Here is a 22,503-nt window from a genome sequence, read left to right as displayed (position 1 = left end):
AGATAAAAGCCAGCAATAAAAGTTAAAAGCTCTCCCTTGGTTAAGGTTTAATTAAAAATATAAAAAAGTTTGTAACCAAATTAAAACTATCACTATACCTAGCAATCCTCCAGTGGCTGTGGAGTATTCTGCAAAGAATAGATCTTTGCATTCTACTAATTCTTCAGGGCAGAAATGCATCACCTTAGTTCAAAGAACAGGCATTTTAAGGATGTTGAATATTAGGGAAAAATTGCTCGGCTCTCAGTATTTGTCCTGATTGAAGGTTAGAAATGAAGAGAAATAAAACCCGGATGGAGAGAATATTTGTTTCACTACTCACTACCAAAGCCAGCTGTGATGTAGCTAAAAAGGACAGATCAGGTATCATTTTTGCTTTAAATACTGCATCTGCTTTCAATATTTGTGGTCATTTCAGGTCTCTGTGCAAAGTTATTTAATGCTGCCGTTTGTTGTGTAACACCAATGTATTCTGTGATACCGGAGTTCTGCCAGTTCAAAGGAGATGGCCCTATGGAGCATCTTTTTCATGTCATGGCTTTTGCTAGAGGCTTTTGTTTAAAGCATGCTTCCAGCACACTGTCTTGTCTCTCCCACTCTCTCTCCTGCTCACGTGTGTGAAATAGCAAAGTAATTTGCAATATAAATTACAAAATCAACTGTTGAGTTTACAAATTGAATGCGCATTAAAATATTGCATAATATTACGTAAATGTGTCTGAAATTTGTGTTGGTTGAAGAGTGGATATTGATATACTGTAGCTATTAATTACAGTTGGGCTAATTTAAAGTTTCTGTTATTAATTCCTTTACAGTTTCACTGCCATCGGGATTAACTGCAGCCACCTACAAGCACAACCATTTGGTAATATTCTTAATTACACCGAGGAGACATTCTTCTTACAGTTAAAACAGTGCTTTAACAAGCACCTTCTAGTCTCTTTTGTTTATTCAAAATAAATATTAGCCCAGGAAAAAAATAAAAGAGACCAATACTCTGAGAATAAAAATGGGCCATAGGGACTTAGACTAGCAATGATTTTGGTGAGTGCTTAATTTCTTGTTTGGTTGAAAAAAGACTGGATTGGCTATTGACAGGTCCCTATCAATAGGCAGACCCCGGAGGTCTGGCTATTTGCACATGGCCTGATTGACTTGTCCTTAATAGACATATAATTGTTGACAAATACCTTCCAATAGACTGTGGCAGGCATGGCCGGGCAGACAAAAGAGGCTTCTCTATGACAGAGACTGAAGCAGAGCGATTCAAGAGAGGCGGCACCTTAACCAGGAAATAGCTGGCTTCCCCAAAGAAGCTTCTAGAGTAAAACCTGTAAAATCAACCCCGTTTTCTACCTCCAGCAGCTGACAGCCAGCTCAGACATAAAAAGCAGCATTGTCCGAAGAGCATGTGGGATCCATTCAGGGTGTCCCTTCTTCTAGGCAACTTCAAAATACATCTTAATCATAACATACAGCTTAATTGTAACAGTAAACCTATGCACTTAGTCCCCCCCCCTTCCCAGAGCCTGTGTTTTTTAAAAATACGACTGGATTTTCTCCTATTACTGTTTGCTCTCCCTCAGGTACTCTGTCCTAAAGCATCCACCCTAGCTGTTATTAGGGACAGGATCCCAGGGCAGCTGGACCTTCTGCTGTTCTTAAGTCCTAATGTTTCTACCAGTTCATTAAATAATATTGTAATATGAATTTTTATAAGCAGAAAAATTGAGTGCACTGGCTGGAGGTGCACAGTTCCGAAGCTTTCCAGTCTCCATTGATTCTTGCATTGTGGGTGGTTGGTGCCTCTGAAAACAAGATTCAAAAATGGATGCTTTATGTTGGTCACCTATTTGTGAAAATTTTGGCTGACTTTCTAAGGCACCTCAGAAAATCTGTGGTGGAGCTTGCAGTCTACATCTAAGGAGCTGAGTCTAAACACAGCCTCATTCTGTGCAGCGCCTTCACACACACAATTCTAAATGAGGGAGTTTAATACATTTACTGTGCTATTATTTTCTGTGTTAAATAACAGCACAGACAAGAAAACGAAGAGGTGTAGGCAAAGGAAAAAAGATAATAAACTGCATTTATCTGTCCTCAAGATAATAGTTCTATATTAGATATGTTGGGGAATTAATTACATGGATTTTTAGAATGTTTAGTACATTATAGGCATTGCAATACTTGTCACAAGACAAAAGGCCATTGAAATGATGCAGTACAGCCTTAGGCAGCCATAAAAGAACAAATTGTTCAAGTTTGTGCATCAGTCTGAGATTCAAAGAACCCTGGCTCCAAGAAAAATAGCAGTGAAATTTAGAGATGTACCTACTCTGTGGATTTACCCAGAAGTGGACTGAAACCTGGACTCTGGCCTTTCAGTCCTGGGCATGGTGTGCCTGCCTTTCCCTGTCAGCAGCAAGCTGAGAAATCATTCTTGAAAGTTTGCCTTGCAGGATTTCTTCCCTTGGTCATTTTGGATTTAGTAATGTCTTCTCCCTTGGGATACGGTGCCTGTCAGGTAGAGGTAACACCCTTATCCTGTGGTGTAAGTGACTCGCAGAGAGAAGGCGGGGGGGGGGGCGGGGGGGCGCAGGGAGGAGGGTCAGGAAGGGTGCTCCTTAAATCTCTAAGCTAATGTCTTCAGCCTCCCACCTCGAAGCTCCCCCACCTCTTTCCTCCCAAACTAATAAAAACAACCATTTAAAAAAAGAGAGACAGAGAAAAAAAATCAGTGCAGACCGTGATCACAGAGGCAAGCAAAGTAGGTTACAAATTAGTGTGACACCATCAAGGTGACACTGTAGACAACCTCTGACACCCGACACAAAGCTGAATGCCTTGTGCCAGAAAGACCTTGAGCCTTGTCTTTGATTCTTATTGATCAAATACATAGATTAAATACAGTATCAGATGGCAAGGCTAAAGCCTGGGATTCTGCATACAGCGAAGACCCTCAGACATGAAAGAACAGATATACAACAGAGATAGACAGACAGACAGAGAGCTAGAATAATTGTATTGTGAATAAACAGATGTAGGCTGAGGCAGGCAATTTTAGCTCGCAGATGGGCATGGCTTTTTGTACTTACTGCACTTCTTACAGGTCATGAAATCCAAATGTCAATAATATTAGGAATAAGGGACAACATTTTTAACGGCATTTTTGCAATCCCCAAACATTCCTGAGCATGTGCATCCTGTGACCAGCTGCTTCAAAATGGTGTGCATGCTTGTGTGTGTGTGTGTATATGTCCATTAATTCAGAATTACTCCAATTACGAGCTTTTGATGCTCCAAACCCCTCTTTCTAACCCAAAAGAGATGGAGAGCCCTCGGCCTGTCCAATCAGATCATTTTCCCTCCTGCCTGCAGCAGATGTAAGCAATTTACTTTTTTATTTCTGCATATTCAGTGCAAGCGGAGCTGTTGGTGACTTCTCACCCCGGAGCCTGCAGGATTCTAACCCTATCAAATTAAAGCATTTTGCTCACTTATTCCCAAGCGCTCGGCTGGTGCTTAGCAGGCCTCCCGCTGCATAGCAATGGCGGGCGTTCGTGTCCGCTCATACCCCGAGCCTAATCAGAGATTATTAAGGAAAATATACAGTGCTTTAATTTGATGAGACTGGTTATAGGTACTGCAGTTAAAGGTCACACTCTTGCGTGTATCTCCCTCAGTCACTGTAATATTTTCCTCTCGCTTGACAATCCTCAGCTCCAAACAATAGGCCAAGAAGACACGTTTATTTTTGTCACGCTGTGATGAGCTCAATAGGGACAAAAATGAATTATTTAAAGTTCGCATAAACAAACAACCCCAGGCCAGGTTCCCCTTAGCCCACTCACCCCCTCTGCATTTTTGCGCACGTGTGTGCGTGCACACGCTTTGTCTCTCTCTCGCCTTTAAAGAACGTGCAATAAAAACCTTCCTCAGTTGGAAAGCAAAGTCATTTAGATGTCAAGTCCAGATACGATGGTAGCCAGTGGCCACTGCCTGCTGTCGGCTGCTGGGTGAGACCCTGCCCATTCAAGCCCTGCAGAAGCACCTGGGTACATCCCAGCGTCAGGTGCCTGGAAAGGACTTCTCAGCTGCTTTGGCTTTGAAAGCTTTCCCCACCCAGTAGGGGGTAATGGAGCTATCCAGGGCAAAAGAAAACACACACAAGGCCTGATACGGCAGGCTCTGAGCCTTCCTGCTGCCACAGTGGGAACCGAAGGGGTTCAGCTCAGTCCTGTACAATTTAAAGGTTGAGGGAGTGAGGGAAGTGCATCAACTCCAACCTGCCCGCCTATGCCATGGTAATCAGCTCGTGGCCTCGTCTAAATTCACACCGCTTCTAGCAGAGGCTCTGCGGGTGTGGGAAGGGGGGAGGGAGGGGATACAACAATTTTCTTCTTCTGTCAGCCTTAACTCTGTTGCCATTCGTTAAAATAGCGAGGTGGTTTAGTCTCTTGTAAGAGCTGCGTGGTGGGGAGGGAAAAAGCGAGCCAGTGAGAGACGGGTGGGTTAATTCTAATCTCCTTTCGAGCCTAATGGTTTGAGCATATGTGTCCATGCAGCAGACCAACAGCAGGCTTATTTACCTCCAACATTTACATGAGAATTGCTTTATGCAGCTGTATGTAAAAATTCAAACCACACAGTGTCACTGTATCACACAGGTCAATCCAAAGCCCAGTGGCATTATAGCAAGAGACAAAAGCCTTACCACTTCACCAGGGTTTCCTTTAGGACTGAAAGTTGTTCTATTAAAAATGAAAAACAACAACAAAAAATTGTGAGCCTATTTCCACTGCTGCCCCCCTTCCAGATTCCCTCCACATTCCTGAAAGGCTGCCAAAATTATGAGGACCTGGAGCCCGATGCTGCTTTTGCCCCTCCCAGCAGGCTGCAGGGAGGGCTGCAAAGGACGTCAGGATCGGGCCAGCTTCATTTTGTGTCTGTGAATAATCCCGTTAGCTGATCCTCAGGCATAGACTTTTTATATACACATTACTGATGGGCAAAGGCAGAAGTGTTCACGGAGGTGCGGTTTCAGTATTTATCCTAAACAGAGGCAGACAGGCTCAGGCTGCTTGGGATGCTACGGGCATCCTGGTCCGTCTGGTAAATTGCTTGTGATTGCCTGGTTGTTGGTTTGTTTTTCTCCCCCCAGTTTGAAGGGTCTGTGATATCTCCAGAAAAGCCACAGCTAGATGTGCTGTGGAAATACATGCTATATGCACTTCTTCAGAGAAATGGGGAATCCTGGGCTGCAGGAGAAATCAGGATCTTTCAACATCACCTCAATTATATTGTGCTATGCTGAGGGTACCCCACCTTCTGCCATACAAAAAGCCACCTGCTTCAGGACCCCTAATTCTGACTGTTTCTGAAATAATCTGATAAGCTTTGACTGGTAAATTCGACTGGTATTTCTAGCATGAACATGGTCAGATACAGCGATAGCAGCGTCTGCAGTGGAACTCCCTCAGAAAACGCAGAAGTATATCAAGAGGGAAAAAAGTTACCTGCACTTTTTTTAAACTTCATAAAAACTTTTTCTGTGGAGGCTTGGGACAGTTCTTATTTTAGTCTGAACCAATTATTCAGCCTTAATATCTGGACCCTGGTATGCTTCTGTCTTTGATCAGAAAGAACTTGCCTGAAGGCCAGCTCAAGAGAGGTTCAAAGTCAAATGCTTTGATTTTAACCACTCTGCTCCTATCCATGAAAGAAGATGAGAAGAAGCTCTCTAGTATAAGACACAGATAAGTGCAATGCAGCATGTCACATGCAGTATTACAATGCAAAGCATACGAAAAGAGATGTTTCGGGGAGCAAAGGGCTTAAAACACAAATCACCCTAACAATCTGGTGGCTTTGGCAGTGGTAAAACACCCTAGGGATTACAGCAAAATTCTCTAGCCTGTGAGAAACTTCACATATTCCACACTAATGCAAGAAATAGAGATCTTCAGCATGACCAAGGACCAAAACTCAGATGCTTGTGGTCTGAGAGCCTCCGGAATGACATTTGTAAGGGTCTGCTAGAAATGTATGGAGGATGGGATGCTGTTGGGCCATTCCCGTTCCCTGAACAATTCTTTCCTTGAGACATTTGGCTACACCACTCCAAATAACCTTTTAGCTATGTGACAATAAAGACCTTTCCAGAGTTTATAAAACTTGGAGCACACTAGAGACCCCCTAACCTAGTATCTTATGAATAGTAGGATGATACCTACTGCCTGCCGTGGAAAGGGACAGAACTCAGGCCCAGAAATCACCCTGGATTCTGTACAAAGAAAGGAAGCACAGTCTTCTGATGGCAATCAGAATTTGTTCTCCTTTCCTACTTTCCTCAAGTACCTTGATGAGTATTTCAGCCTTTGAACCCCCACATGCACAAAAAGAAAAAAAATTCTCCTTGGGCTTCACACAGGAAATGAAATGCAGGAAACACAATATCAAAATACAGCCTTCCACTGACAGCGTCACCATTTTATTGCTCGGGTTGTAATCACTCTTTGGGGGAGCGACCATTTCCCCACCACGTACAGCAACACGGCAGGCAGGCTGCACTGGCTGGAAACGATGGAGATGATTTTCCCCCTTGCCATTCAGAACTTCACTTTGTTGACAAGAACTAAGGGAATAAAAAGGAGAAGGGCTTTTTCAGATATCTTTTTCCACTTCTGGTGAATGAAAGTAACTTTCCTTTAACTATCAGTGCTGTGGCGAATACATTTAGTCACTGTATCCTGCTGGGTCTTTTCACTGGGGAAGGTTTTGATGGCAGAGCCCTTCTTTTCTCCACTGACTGGTACCTTAGGCATTTTCCTATCTTCTTCTTTTCATTAATTTGCCCCTATCTGTCCCTTCTGGTGTCCTGGTAATTCAAACAGGAGAAGCCCAGAATTCATTGCAGCATAATAAAACTCTATTAAAGCAAACCAGATTTGATTTTTATCTTGGAATGGGACCTGGGGCCTCTTTGGAAGAGAGCTCTCCAAACCCCATCCCCACAATTGTACCAGTGATTTCAGCAAGACTGCTTTTGTGTGCGAGCTTTGCTGGCCAAGGCCTCCTTTCAAGATGTACCCTGACGGGGAATTAGAAAACAACCATGGGAACGTGTTCCAGGGCTGCTACGTCACCAGACCTTGTGGTATCACACTGCTATATGCCATGCTCGCCGCCCACCAGTAGCAGTGGCATAAGCAAAGGAGAGAAGCTAAGTATTTCTGATATTGAAAGAAGCAACTCAGGCCACAAAAAGGGAAGAGTTTGAGGGCAAGGCTTTAAAACTCTTTTTTTCCCCCTCAATAGTCAGCATAAGAGAATCTTGATTTAGAGGTGATGTTTTCCTCACTCTGACTATCAAGACATATTCCTTCTTTTCAGGCTCCGGAAAGGTCTGTTATAAATTTATAATCCCTTAAGCAAAAGAAAATCAAAACCAACATGCAAAAAAGCATGCTGGGGCTGAGGAGATGCAGTACAATAGATTAAGCCATCAGAAAAGTAAAACACAGGGGAGGATAAACAAGAGCAGGAAAAAGACAGCACAAGAGAAAGAGAATAATTAACAAACAGCATATGCTATATGGAGCAGGAGAGTCCAGCTCATAAAAAGCAAACATCAGTCTCTCTTCTCTGCTTACAGAGCAATTCTGGAGGTTTTGAGACAAGAATGATGAGAAACTGATATTTCCATGGTGCACCTCAGATGTTTGGTGCACAACTCCACAGAAGACCACAGCTTGCTGCCATCAGCCAAATGCATCTTCCAAGAAGTAAAATAAAACTTTAATACAACCTACCCTGTTAAACTCTCCAGCCAGGCCAGCAAAGCACTCATTTGCCGCTTATCAGATTCAAGTTTTGTGAATGCTGCTTGCTATGCTGCTTCGTCTAAACTATGGCTTGCTGAACTCCACATACTTCCACACGTACTAGAAATGCTCCAGGTAAAATAGGGGGAAATTTGACACAGCTTGAAATCTACCTAGGTGAAAGGCACTGTTAGAAACCAGGGCGGAAAGAAGAATAGTTGTTTCTTGGTTCAAAAGTTCCTGCCATGTTCTCTCCCCAGGAAGGATCTCTGCTTTTTCAGTATGCTGTCAGTCTCCACCTTCAGTAATGAGCAAAAAACATTTCAGTGCTACTCCAATATAGTTAGAGGGCACCTTTTGTAGCCACTGCTTTTGAAAAAAAGTTTTTTGACTCCTGTGGTATGGCCTTCCTCCAGAGAGAGGTAAATCTAAATGGACATGACAGGAGAGATCTTAAAACCTCTTCAAGCAGCTATGAGCCAATAAGTGAAGAAAAAGAAGAGTCAGAGAACCTTGAGAACACATCAAGGTTCAGTAAATGTCATAGTGAGCCTTACGGAGCTCTGATCACTTGTGTTTCTTGCTGCAAAGCCTAATGCAGTGTGTGTGCGTGTGTGCGCGCACACGTGTGCAGCTGGCACGTTTTCTCCTACACTGACTAAGCCAGGAGGAGCCGGATTTTTGATTGTGCCATGAAACTCTGGAATTTAAGCAGGGATTCATAGTTCATAAGGATGCTGTTAAAGAGAGATGAGAGAAATGGGAACTTCAGAAAAATGGGTTGGACTTTGGAGGGAAATTAACCAATCACAACATAATTTAAGTGAATGGAAAGAGTACAAGGGAAGAAGGAATGAAAATTGCTATGGGGGAAAGGATGGGTTGAGAGTACAGAAAATTTCACAAGCCTAAATGAACACCTTGCTTTTATTTTAAGAGTGGCAATGTCGAACATGAAGAAATGACAGAGACATTGTCATTTAGAAATATACCTACATCTAAACAGAAGACAAAATTAAAATGTCAGTGCGTGTTGGCCAGGAGACTGGATGATCTCTAGCTGAGAATGAACACATGAAATTGCAGATCCAGTAGCAACTGTCAGTAGCTAACAGAGCTAGCAAAGTGGTGCACTATAACGTGGGGCGGGAATAGCAGTACCTACCCCTTTTGTACCTACTTCTTGTACCTTGTAGCATCATTTTCTTCTTCTTAGACTAGATAAAGGGGATTTAGGGAAGACCTGTCAGTCAGTCCTTAATGGCTTACTAGATTTTAGAATAAATTTGAAGAAAGAATCAAAAGGAGTACAGGGCAAACATTTATCATATGAGTTTCCTGAAGGCAGACTGTGCCAGGCTATCCTGAGAGGATTTTTGAGAAAAATTATTTTTTAAATTAAAATTCTTAAAATGTACCCAGTCTTCATTAAAGTATTTCAGCAGGTTCCACTTGGGAACTACTTGGTTCACTGGGGAAAAATAGAGAATTAGTCAGAACTCTAAGGTCTGGGTTGGTGATGGGGCAGTGAAGAGGTAATATGCTGCAGGGGGAAATATGGGGCTGGAGGGAAGATATTAGGGGAGCTCCTCAAAGATCAGTCTTCGGACTGATCTCATTTAATGGTTCATTAATAAACTTGGCACAAAAAGTGAGAGTGTTCAAATGAAATCTGCAGATTGTACAAAGTTGGGAGGCACCATCAACATAAACGAAAATCGCAATATCATACAGGAAGAATTGGATGACCTTGAGGACAGAAGTAATAGAAATGGGATGAAATTGAACAGTACAAAATGCAAGGTCATGCACTAAAGGACTAATAATGAGAATTTCTGCCAGAAGCTGTTGGGAATGACAAAGGAGGAGAAAGACCTAGGTTTGCTAGTTGATTACAGGATAAATATGTGCCATAATATAACGCAACTGAAAAGGCAGATGCAATCCTAGGATTCATCACCTGTAATAGTGCTAATAACGAGAGGAAAATATTAATGCTACTACACAAAGCACTGGTGAGACATTATCTGAAATACAGCGTAAATTCTAGTTACCCATGCTTGAGAAGGATGCATGCAAATTGGAGCAGAGGGTGCAAAGAGGACTATTACAATGATCGAGGAACGGGAGAATTTCTGAGAGGAAACTAAAAGAGTCTGCTTGTTCAGTCTACCTAAATGATGGCTTAAAGGGACACAGATACAATTCAGGAACAGGGGGTGTCCATACCAGCTATATAAGGATATATACACGTAGGGGTGACCCAGGAAGAAATGGCTATAAACCGGCTCTGAGTTGACATAATTTGGGAATTACAAGATGTTTCTAACCATTGGAGTAAAGATTCCAGAAACGACCTTCCAGTGAGTCTAGTAGAGGGAAAAAATCCCAAACCAAAATACTAATATGCATGCAGATAGTTTTAAAATATAATCTGACCAGATTATAAATGCTACAACATAACATAACATGGTGGCCATGGGGCAGCAAAGTGAATTTGAGATTCCAGGTACATGTTCTTAGATTTACAAGTAGTCTTTTGTATTATTCCTTTAAGACCCAGTAAGATGGGAAGAGACATCACTTTGCCATCCAAAAGGATGACACCAGTAAACAGGAGACTTTACAACATGGGAAGAATCTTTTGGAAATAAGAGTTAGTCAAGTTAGTATCTCAAAAACATAATGAAAAATTCAGTCCATGTGTATGTCATATCCTGAATCCATTTTAGGGAAAGATACCACTTTTTTAGCTGAGAAGAACTGTGGATAAAAAATGATTTTTCCTCATTCTAAGAGCCCACTTGCCAGCAGTAACATATGCTCTTTGGTTTTCTCTGGAAATACATCTTGACATCTGTAATTTATTAGAAGTCCTAGATTTGGTTGTCTATGACATAAATCAGCTATTGGTACCCATATAGCCCACTGGAAACAGTTCTGTTTCTTCACAGACTTATTTTCATGATAAAGGAAACATTAATAAAATTGTAATAAAATCTGGCAGTATCTGGGGCTCAGATCTCTGTGCTTTATATACCAAAACAAAAATTTGGTGACATAAAACTCTCTTGTCTCCCTGACCTGAGTTTTTTTCAGCTCTGCCCTTTTTATGTACAACAGGGCATTAAAAAAAAAAAAAAAAAGGCAGAATTTGCAAAAGGCCAGATAAAAAAAGACAAAACTAAACAGAAAAACAAAACCACCAGGAGACATTGCAGGAGGAAACAAACAAGAAAGCATCCATCTGAATGTTCACCCAGAAAATCATTTTTGCAACAGTTTGTGAGAAATGAGGAAGAGCTGGGAAGTAGCAACTCAGAAGAAAGCAGATATTTTTGCTGGCTGGGAGGATGAGTATTGACCTGATGGCTTTCAATATTGTATTCAACTACAGCATATGATCCCCTCAACTTCATAAAGGCACAAGTTCCAAAACGTTTCCCCACTGAGCATTACAATAAGCCACTAAAAATGGAATAATTTAGCAACTGCTTCTGTAGTACATAAGCAGGGTACTAATGACATTTTCACTGCTAGGGCAGGGCATGTTACTTGCTTCCTAATACTAGATGGACTTTTTCAGGAAATTAGTTTCTTCACTGAAAAACCTAGCTTCAAACTGACCACTGTTATCTGTAAATTCTAATAAATAAGGCCAAAAAAATGCAAAAATATTCAGAAAAGTCTAGACACACATTCAACATTTTTTTAACCGTATACTTTGCTACTTGTCTCCAGATAATATTTTCAGTACAAATATTGTTGAAGCGCATTAAAAAATAACATGAAAACAACCCAAGCGTTTTTGATATAGGTCAAGCAAAATATTTTTGATAACCTAATGCACTTTGGGGGGGGGAGGATTGATTCTTGTGTGAAATATCTTTTTTTTTTTTTCCCAAATGTCAGAAATGTCAGCTAAGTCCTATTTTATAATTTTTTGCCTTAATCTTAGTTACTGGATGACAAAAATCAGTTATTCAGCTCCTCTAATGGCAACAGTTGGAGGGACAGAAGGGGAGATTTTTACACTGCTGGAGTTTAGACACCTAAACTGGCCAATGCTGCTTGTGCTTAGCAAATAATAATGATGACATGAATCTTCCGTTGTCTAATGGATGCCTGGGGCCAGCGGAGGATGTCTGTCATAGGAATGCTATCAGAGCTTCCCAACAAAATTAGTGGGGAGTAAGGCTACATATAAAATATATAGGTATATACAAATAGGCATATAAGTATATAAATAGGTAATAGGTATATATAAATGTAATCAAATGACCTGAAAAGATGAACACATTCCTCCTTTGAAATGGTGTTCTTTATTATGAATATTCTTGCTGATTTGAAACCCCAGCTAAATATTACATTAAGAAATGTTTAATTTCAATCATGGCAGGCAGCGACAGTTATTTCTTTCTGCATTGACATGATAACATTATCTCACTGTAAATTCTTGATTCACTTTCTAAGGTAACGGGAATGGCTACCGGTGTGTAAATAAGGAAATGTGGGGATATGCCGTAGAACGCTGCTGTACGAGAATAACCTCATGCAATGGAATTCAATTTGCCCATTTACATGGATGTGTCTTGGATGGGAAGTGTCACTGTTCTGCTTTGCCAAGCACTACAGCCCCTGCTATGGAAACACAATGAAACCAAACAATTAGTTAGAATTATTGCTCTTAAAGAAAACTGATTTTCTTGTCTGTCTTCTAAGAAAAACTCAGTTACCGTATACTATCAACCTTGGCTTGACTGGCAGTGATTTTCCTGGTCTAGTCTGCTGGGACCCTTAAATGAACACGAGCAATTATAAACCCAAAGTCTTCAGCAATTTGTAGGCATTATCTCAGGATAATTGCCCTGAAATGTTCACGTTGCAAAGCAAAGGTAGATAATTTAAAAATCCATCTTTCTCTGTCTGCACTATGAGTTGGGCATAACACTCTTCCCTCCTGCGGGCCTTGTAGTAGTATAATAAAGCTTGGAATTGGTCCTTTGAAAATGTCTATTGCTGTCTTTTAGAAAGCAAAGAGGCCAAATCTGAGTTTAACCTTTTCTGGCTTTATTATTTTTATAAAATGAAACCCAAGTCATATTTTCTGCCACAAACAGAGAAAAACTGGAATATTAAAAGTCAAGGGAACAAACCTGCCCTGAGGAGCTCTGGACAATAACATCCATTGCGTGAAAGCTCTCCTGCTCCCTGGGTAAGATGAGTACCCCTCAGAAGGAAACACTGGGTCTTGGCCTCCTCATGGCTGTCCATGCACTCACTGAGCTTAATATTTTTGGGGAGTTTTACTTACGAGCTTCTAAAAGTGCTCATAAGTGCTCAGCTCCCTCTCTACAACTGGGAAAAACCTCCTGAGAAGTGCTGAACATTTCTCTCTGCTCATGACTCACACAACTGCCTCATCTGTAGGTGGTTTCCTCAGTTCCTTGCCCCCATCCTACCGAGCAGGCAACTGAAATGCATTCATTGCCTTCCTAATTTATAACAGCTCTTCCCTCCACTGCAAGGAAGGAAGGCTGTTTCTGGCTTACGAGCAAAGCACAGTGATCTCTCAGCTCCTTCTGCAAAGAACTAGCAGGAAGAAGGATGTTTGGAGTGAGGAGGAATAGAAAGGCTCACACGCTCCGCATTATTTGGGAGGCTTTTAGGAAAAGAAGCCATCACTGTATTTGTTGTTGCTTTGACATAATCAAACCACACAAAAAATCCTCAGTGAAATTGGACTTTTGCAAAGCCACAAAGCTTGTCTCAGTGAAGAATGGTGAGTACTGACTTCTGAGAGAGGAAGAAGAGGCCCCCAGAGCAGAAACACCTGGTACAGCAGATATCTAGCTGTACCTGTACTTCAATTTATCAAAACTAAAGAAGTCCAACTCAGCATTTTCCAGGGAATTGTTATAAAAAAATCAGCAAAAATTAAAGCTGCATAAGCCCAAACAAAAGATTGGGTATCAGAAAGACCGCATAAAGAGAGCATTTACTAAACAAAAGATCAATAACGTAACTGGTATGTTGGAAATCTTCAATCGATGCTTTGGGTATTCACCCAGTACCTTTCAGTTTGGAGTCCTTACTTTCCTATAGAGAGTAGGAGAAAATTCAAGGAACAAACATTATTATCAAGGAAATACCCCTGCAATATTCTGAGTTACTATACATTTTGTTGATTCTTTACTGTGCTGGTCTTGGGAGAAAACATGAAATTGAAAGACTGACCCAGTTCATTCCACCACTTGTGGCTCATCTGTGAACACCACAAGAAGACTGGGACTTGAAAGCTTTCTGCCTTTTGCATCCATATCCCTTTTCTCTCCCTCACTCCATTGTTTTTCATGCTCAGCTTATACTATAAAATTGCAAAGTACCGATGTTGACATGCTTCATCAAACCATTTGGGAGTCAATAACACAGTCATTCCTGCTGACAATCACATATTTATTACTTGAGTTTCCTTTTGAAACAGGGCTTGGTCTCAGGCAGGGCTCTATTCTGCACAGTGCTGGAAGACCACAAAGCACGATAGGAGTGCAGGATGTTACCAGCTGTGCCAAACACATGGCCAGATCAGACTAAAGGGGACCTCTTCTCCCTTACTCCAGCACTGTCCATTGCCATAGCCGTCCAAGTGCACTTGTTTTTATAGGCCCTGGAGAGTTGGCTCTTTTCCTTTGTTTTTAAAATAATTGAGGCACAGAGTGAACAGGGGAGAGGAGAAAAGGGAAAAGGGGAGTTATCAGCAAGAGGGCCAGCTGAGTGAAGTTCGTGACCTGATTTCAAGCATACTGGGGGTACTCTGTGACCCCTGTAATTTTACTGCCTCCTGAGTTATCGCTTGTGATTTTCACTGGAGTGAAATGATACATCAGGGAACAGTAAGGATTCCAGCAGCCCACAGACAGGCAGAATACAAAGTACCTACCAAAACAGCTGCCATACCTCTGGCAAAGATATATTTTTAATCCTTTTGAATGGAGACTCTGACTGCCTATCCAGATCCCCTAAGGCTTTGTTAATTGAAAATGCTAGAGAAAGGACCTTTTTTTACAATTGTGGGCCTAGCTCACAGTGCAGAAGCTCCACAGGCTTCTGTAACGCAGCTCTCAAAGAGCTTAATCCAGATTCAAACATCCTCTCTTTGGAGTTGTAGAACAGAGCTTGTTCCCCATAAAGACCCGTTTTCCTTAATGACCATACAAAATATCCTTGCTCGCCCCAACGATGCTATGCTCCTGAGTCCCACCAAATAGCAAGGGCTTGTAATGTTGGGTAGTGTAGCAACAACACAGTGCCCTATCAGAGACTGGACCATTTTAAAAAACAGTTTCAAGGAACATATTCATCAAGAAGAAGCTGATGTCAGAAGAGCTCTTTCCTGGAAAAAGAATGGAAACAGGATAGATATACTCTCTTTTGGGTGGAATTTCAACTGGCACAAAAAAGCAGTTTTCTGCAGTGTCTGACCCAGTCTTTAAGTTCATCATGGCTATCTTAAAAAAGTAAAAGCAAATATGAAATTTAAAATATATGCTACATTCTGCTTTCAAGTTAAAAAATGGTACCTTTTTGAAAAACTAGTGAAGTCCTGTTTCATTTCTTGTTGGAAAAGGGAAAATAGTCTTTATTTCAAATCGGTTGAAAAGAGCAAAAGGTAAAGTGACAGAACAGAGAGGGTTATATACACTTCCCTTTACATGGAGATAAATGCATTGAAAAACTTTAACCAAGACACTTCTGGCAAGATTTCTTGCTTGAATTGAAAATGCATTTTCTATTTAAAAAGTTTAGGCAAGGAAGTTTTGACTGAGTGCAGTATTCACACACCTTTTAAAAACTGCTACAAGCTGAACATGTAATTCCAAATCCCTCTGGAAAAGTCCTATAAAATTATTATCAAATAAATAGAATTGTATAGTAATGACAGGAAACCATCTGTGAAATTGACTGGAGAATTAGTTCCCTGATAGCAAATGCAGAAGGCAAGGCAAAAAGTGCTGTAGAAGTTTGTCCCCTCCAAAATCTGAATATTTTTAATCATTCAGTGAAAGATTTCTTTCTTTCTAGTAGATTAACGTGTGAAGAGTCTCTGCACCGAAACTGTGTGCTGAATTCCTTATAATTTTTAAAGAAATCCAATCCAGATCATAACAGTGATGGCTTCTTTCTTATTTAAGTGCTTGTAACAGAGTATTATTTGAATGCTGAGATTGCTGACATGCTTGCTAATGAATTGCATAGCCGTTTGTAACACGGGCACCTGCTTCACCCGTTCGCCTGTTTTTCCAACAACTGGTTCATTTTGTTCCAGCCAGCGGTTGCCCACCACATGACAGCATGTGCGTTGCAAGTAGCATAGGCCGGGTTTGAACCAATAATCCACAGCTCACCTAAAATAGTCAAGCGACTCTGATGGCCCAATGCTGCCAACAGGGAGTCACTGCAGGGTCTGAAGTGAAGGTAGAACAGATTTCTTCATGACCCAAACAAGCAGAAGATCAGAAGCTACTCTACAGAGCACAGGCAATAGGAACTATCAGGCATGCAGCTTTGTTGCGATAGTTGGTCCTTCAGATCGCAACTGAAAACAAGGTTTCTAATATAAATTTGTGTGAACTTTCCCTCCCTTCTGTCCCCTCTCTTGGCCCTGCAGAGCCTTTTGGCCATTTCAAGTTAGAGCCTTAGGGTTTAATTATTAGTATGACAAGCAGAGCTTTCACAGAGGTGAAGGGGGAGTGCAGAGGTGAAGTGGCTGGAGACATCCTGCCTCAATAGGGCACAGGCAGCAATAACGCTTTCCCACGTTTCCCAGCTTAGCTGACTATGCTTTCACAAAACAGCTGGCTGGGGGCCCAGGTGGCCCATGGTCCTGATCGCACCCGCAGTCTCTCAGCTCTCTTTGGAGGGTGTAAAGCTGCTTTTGGGCCAGGGGCCCCGCTGTGATCTGGATATAGGAGCACTTTTACTGTATGCAAGAACACTGTGGGGAGCAATAGGTAGCTTTTTATGTACATACATCCATGTGTACACACACACGTGCTCCCTGGGGCAGAAACCTCTCTAAGTTCTTATGACCTCTTAGTGCACCTTTCCATTTTGATCCTTTTAAAGTCCAAGACTTATGCTTTAGGTTTTGGCACAAGATGAGAGACAAAATAATCAACATCATTAGTAGGCAACTCTCCCCTGTGTCCCCTACCCCCATGCTGTTTACATGCTACTCGCCCTTGTAATATTACTGTATGTATCAGAGAAAACCCCACTATTTCATTGCCTCACACAGGAAAATGTTTTCAAATCCCCTATGCGTTCTTGCCTAGTTCATGGCTTGATTTAATTTTACAAGGCAAGAGCTGGAACAATTATCTGATTCTTCATGTACAGCAGGCTTTCAGTGGTCATTTCTGAAGTTTTACTGGTTCGTAACCTCTGTAATCAGAAGACCCAGTTAAAAAAAAAAGAAACTAAGTGAACAGGCAGGAATCTGTTCATATTATCCTTTCCTAGCTGTCCAGGCTTTCATCCTCTTTTCTCCCACACATGCCCTTATTGCTCTGCTACTCACCCACCAATGAGGGTCTGTCAATGGCAGTGAGAGGTCAACATCAAAGCACTTTTACAGCTAGCAGCTTGCAGCTAATGCTGGCATTATGGAGAGAAATAGAGAGAGGGAGAGAGAAGCATAGGGATTGAATGAATGGCCCTCTCATATAGAAAGAGACCGAAGAATAGAACAAAACCTCCTATTCTCCCACTCTTTATAATACTCCTGGGCCGAGTGTGCGTATGTGGTACACAGCTGAGTTTGAACTGCATTAGCACTCTTTCAGTTTACAAACAAGAGGCCTAATTTAGAAGAAAAATCTCCTATCTGATTATTTCTTTGTGTTCACCCATGTGGTAAAAAATGTCTGTACAGAGAAGGGAGGGGGGCTACAGAGGTGGCTTATTAACTTCTTTGGCTGTATCATGATTGTGAGGGGTGATTGGGAGATCATTATTCATCCACAATTTTCAGACTCAAGGAAAAAAAGTAGTAAAACAGTCCCTCAAAAAAGTATTTCAATATGCATTACTGTTTTTCTGAAGAGGGAGATGGAAGGACTGTGGGTCAGTCCCATACCAACTGTATGACTGATGCTAGTCTTATCCCCTGCCCAAATGAAAACCAAGGAATTATTTTTGTCCCATGCAACTGAATTTGAGATTGGATGTCTTCTTATAAAGACGTTATGGCCTTGGTATAGTGAATTTCACAATTTGATGAAATTACCGCCTCATGCTAGGTAGATAATTGTAATCCTCTCTCCTGGCTCACCAATCTATAATTCTGAGGGGGGGAGGAAGGGGAATCAAACCTTGTATGACTGCAAAGACTACCCAGAGACTCTAGCAGCAGGCTTAGGGATGAATATTGTTTCCAGGACTGACAATGAGTATTTTTGGGTTTTTCTCCCTTCTCTGGAGTCTGGGACATACCATCCTTCTAGCAGCACCTGGGTACATAATTTAACAAATTTCCTGCTCCTATGGGGAAATTCAGCTTTGGCAACATATCTGATCTGTTCTGCGCCTTTCTAGGGACATATCGAAGTTACAGTATTTCTCTTTTACTACATGCTTTACTCTTGTAATAAGGAGCCTCAGGAAAAAAGGTGCAAAAAGAAGTTACACTTACTTCACTTCTCTGCAGACTATACTATTCCTAAAAGACTGAATGTGATCTGCTTGAAGTGGTCAAGTGAAGACCTATAGGGCCTTTGGGGGAGAGAAAGGCAGCTTGAAAGAAATACGGGGAAGAAGGTCACTTGGGTTCTCACTTCCATTAATGCCTGAGGTTGTCTCAGTTGCCATTGAAGCGGACAGCTGGATGCACCATCAGCATACATGAATGCAGTGTAACACCTCCAGATCCAAATTCTCTCCAAATCAGGGATTTCTGACAGCAAGAGCTGGTTCAGATCCATGCCTTAGCAAACCAGTTTTACATCCATAACTGGGGCTTTTGTCTACCCATGCAGTAAATATATATATAAATGCATTGTCCTAGCTGAAACAGCATTTACTCTGCACAGATTTACATCAGGGGTAGCTACAGAGGTACAAGAAGAAGGGATACATGTGAAAAATCTTAGTGACTTTGAAAGTTTCACCATGTTTTTCCTCCTTGAATTTAGGATGCAGAGATCACAGAATGGCTGGAAAAGTTCACAAGTGATAGACACAGAAAAAAACCCCACCCTGATCTTCGAGACTAACCTGAAGAAAGTATCAGTGATCTTGGAAAACAGCTGGATTGGTTTAGGGGTGTCTGTGTTTGCTGGGGGATTTAAACACTCTGTTTTCAGAGACAGACCCTCCAAGTTTGACGTGGAATGAATACTAAGACTTGCCTTTCAAGCATAAATATGACAGAGATCTTAGCCATGCTAGTATCCTCTACTTAGTGCTTAAAAAACTCACTATGAGACAAAAAAAAAAAAACGTAGCATAAATATGTCTGTGACACGTAACTGCAGGATGCCTTGATGCCTTGAATGCCTTTTGAATATTAATGCTTTTCTACTTTATTACAGAGTTTTTCATGTCAAGTTTTGTAAGTATTATTTTATATATTTTTGAAACAGAAGTCAGCATAATCAGCATTAGACAAATCCATTCAATTTTTTCTGTGTATCTTCTAATAGGGCAATATGTAACAGGGTACTCCTCTTGCACAAAGGCCTCTAGTTTTTTATATTGTTCAAGATAATGAATGTGCAACTTAGCTCGTTATATACTGATTTATTTTAAACAGAAAGCACTCTCAGCAACCTCAGAGAACTGTGTTCCAACCATGTTGGGTAAATGGGAGAACTGCAAAAACTCCAGAAATCAATGAACCAAAGACTGCTGGATCAAAACTGGTGTTAATTGGTGAATAAAAGAATGATGACACAGGATCTCCCACCTACCCTTTCTGGGAGTGCAAAACACCTGTCCCTAGGCTATGAACTAAAAAGGGCTGAAAGGATTAGTTATATTACAGTCCTTTGGGGATATCTGTATTGGCTCGTTGAGCTCAGGAGAAGAAACAGAGATAAAGGATATAATTATTATTACTACTACTGTTTTGCACACTCAACTGAGGCTAAGCCTGACTATATAAATCTAATGGTTTAAAGTCTTTGCCATGACATTGATCTGTTTTGAAAATCCACATAGGAGCAGTGAGAAGCAGCTTAAGCAAGGAGTAGCTTTGGGAGCCAGTATACCAACTCAATACTTTTATTTATCTTCTTGACGATGGCTGTGATGGTTCATTAGTTAGTGCATGTTCATAACTATAGACTGTTTCAGACAGAAAATAAGGACATAAATATTTAACCTTTGAAAAGGAACTCATTTACTGGAAATCCAACTTTATGAACTAAGGTTATAAATAACTCTGAGGTACTGCAATCAGCATAGTATAATGAGATCACATGAATGGCTGAGTCGTCTTTAACCTTTGATTGTTTAAAAGTGCAGATATTCATTTGTACTAAGGATTAGCGATGATGAACACTGAAATGAAGTTGAGTGTCATCAGGCACAGGCTTGTATAGAATATGTCCCTGAAGTGAAAGTAGTCCCCTCCTCTCCAGTTTCTACCCCCAAGATTTCTTTCACTCATGGTAATTCAGTTGTAGTCTGTCAAAACACTGAAAGGGACATATATTTCAAATTTATCTGTAGGGATTTTGTAATGCTAGAAGAGGGCTTTTTCACTTTGCCAAAAGATATCTCCTGAGAGAGGTCTGTTCATGTTACACACTTTTTAAGCAATTGATTTAAAATGCCATGTGTAAAATACATTTTTTAAAGTATATTCTCCCACACAAAAGTATCTGCTGCATACTAGATGCATATTAGCATGATACACAGAGAAAATTGGAAAGTTTCTTCTTTAGAAGGTCCTTCCTTGACATTGTTCTTGCAATTCCAATTCTCTGGCAAAAGATGCCTGTTAGTAACTGGGGGAGGATAATTTTTACTGGTGTTTTTTTGTTAATCGATTGTCTAAACAGACGATTTAAAGATTATTACATTGCAGTGTTTCACAGTAATGGATAGCACTTCCAGTCTTCTGAAGACTTCCAAGCCACCTCTGGATTAAATCTTACAAGTGGGACTTCACATGTACCAGTGAAGTAAACCACTTGCTCCTGTATCATTAAACCTGTGACAAATGCAGAAGTTGAATCATAGGATAGTTATGTAACCTGTCCAAAAATTACAGGAGAAGACAAAGCAAAAAGACGAAATATCGTAAATGTCCTAAACATGCTTTTCAACAAGAAGGCATGCAGGGTCGTGCATTCCAAATATTGTCACTTTGCACAGCTTTACTTCTCTTGATCTGAAAGTATTTGCTAATTTTGCAGGCTACTGCAATATAGTTTACTGACCAATTTCATGACGAAACAACTCCATTTTCAAAATTACTGATTTTTGTGTGAAAATAAGCAACTGTCCCACTCCAAAATACAAAATAGAGCAAAAAAAATCATGAGAGATACAGAAAACTTTCTTGATCAGTCACTCTTTTATGCAAAAACTATGAAGATGGGTTTTTTCTCTAGTTCTGCTCACTTTCCTTAATAGTTCGTGCTCAGGATTTGAACCCTGTTCTTGAGAGATGAAAAGCTTCTTCAGTATTTAAGGATATTAAAACTAGCCAGTGCATGCTGCAAACATTGAATTTTTTGTCCATTAGGAACATCTGCCTATTCCAGGAGGGATATCAGAAAACATGTTCAGGCAGAAACACAAATTGAGAAAACGGCTGTGGCAGCATACGAAATAACCACAACAGGATCAATAATGAAATATTTACCATGACTCAGTAAGTCTCCCTCACCATGGCAGTGCAGGGCAGCCTCTGCAAGAACATACTTCCAGCATTAAGTCATGGAAGTGGTGTCAGAAAATGGTTTATTGTAAATTACGGCCTGGATTGCCATATATCCACTACACCTCCAGGAATCTGAACTCTGAAGTCAGTTAGAGGTAGGGTTACATCTAGAAGAAAGCATATCTTCCCTGGGAGATAAAACAATACAGCACTTCTATGTTTTACAGATGTAGTGAAAGAAAAAAACATTGGAAATGGACATCAAGCTGGGGGAAACTTTTCTGAAACCAGAAAGCTTTTTGCAGAGAAGTCAATTAAAAAGGCTTGTTTCTTGAGCATTAATACTAACCCTGCCCCTCCTTTGGCCTTTAAACTGGAATACAGAGTCTGTTTCTGATTTTAATTTCATCTGCTCTTATCACTTTGATTGAAATACACGAAATCTTTGCCATCTATTTGATCACCATGGTGTGTGCTATAGCTTGCACAGAACATGCCAGCGTGAGTAACGTCAATAAACATAGTCAAATCACACAACCACTTTTGTAGCAGTATTCTATTATTCTGAATACCTTTCCCAGGCCTTTCTCCTTCCTCTTCCGACTGCAGAATTTGGGACACCCAAAATAGCAAATTCCTAATCTTTATCTGAATTGCCGCAGCAGCAGTGCCCCACCAGCATTACATTTGAACAGACTGAAAGGCCACGTTCCATTTAAGGGTAAATAAATTAATGCCATGGAGCAGTGAGAGCCAAATTAATATTTTCAAAGTTAGAAATTTTGATGT

This window comes from Platalea leucorodia (genome assembly GCF_965183815.1).
Source record: "Platalea leucorodia genome assembly, chromosome: 9".
Taxonomy (NCBI): domain Eukaryota; kingdom Metazoa; phylum Chordata; class Aves; order Pelecaniformes; family Threskiornithidae; genus Platalea; species Platalea leucorodia.
The sequence above is the reverse complement of the archived record's forward strand: the minus strand, read 5'-3'. Positions refer to the sequence as shown.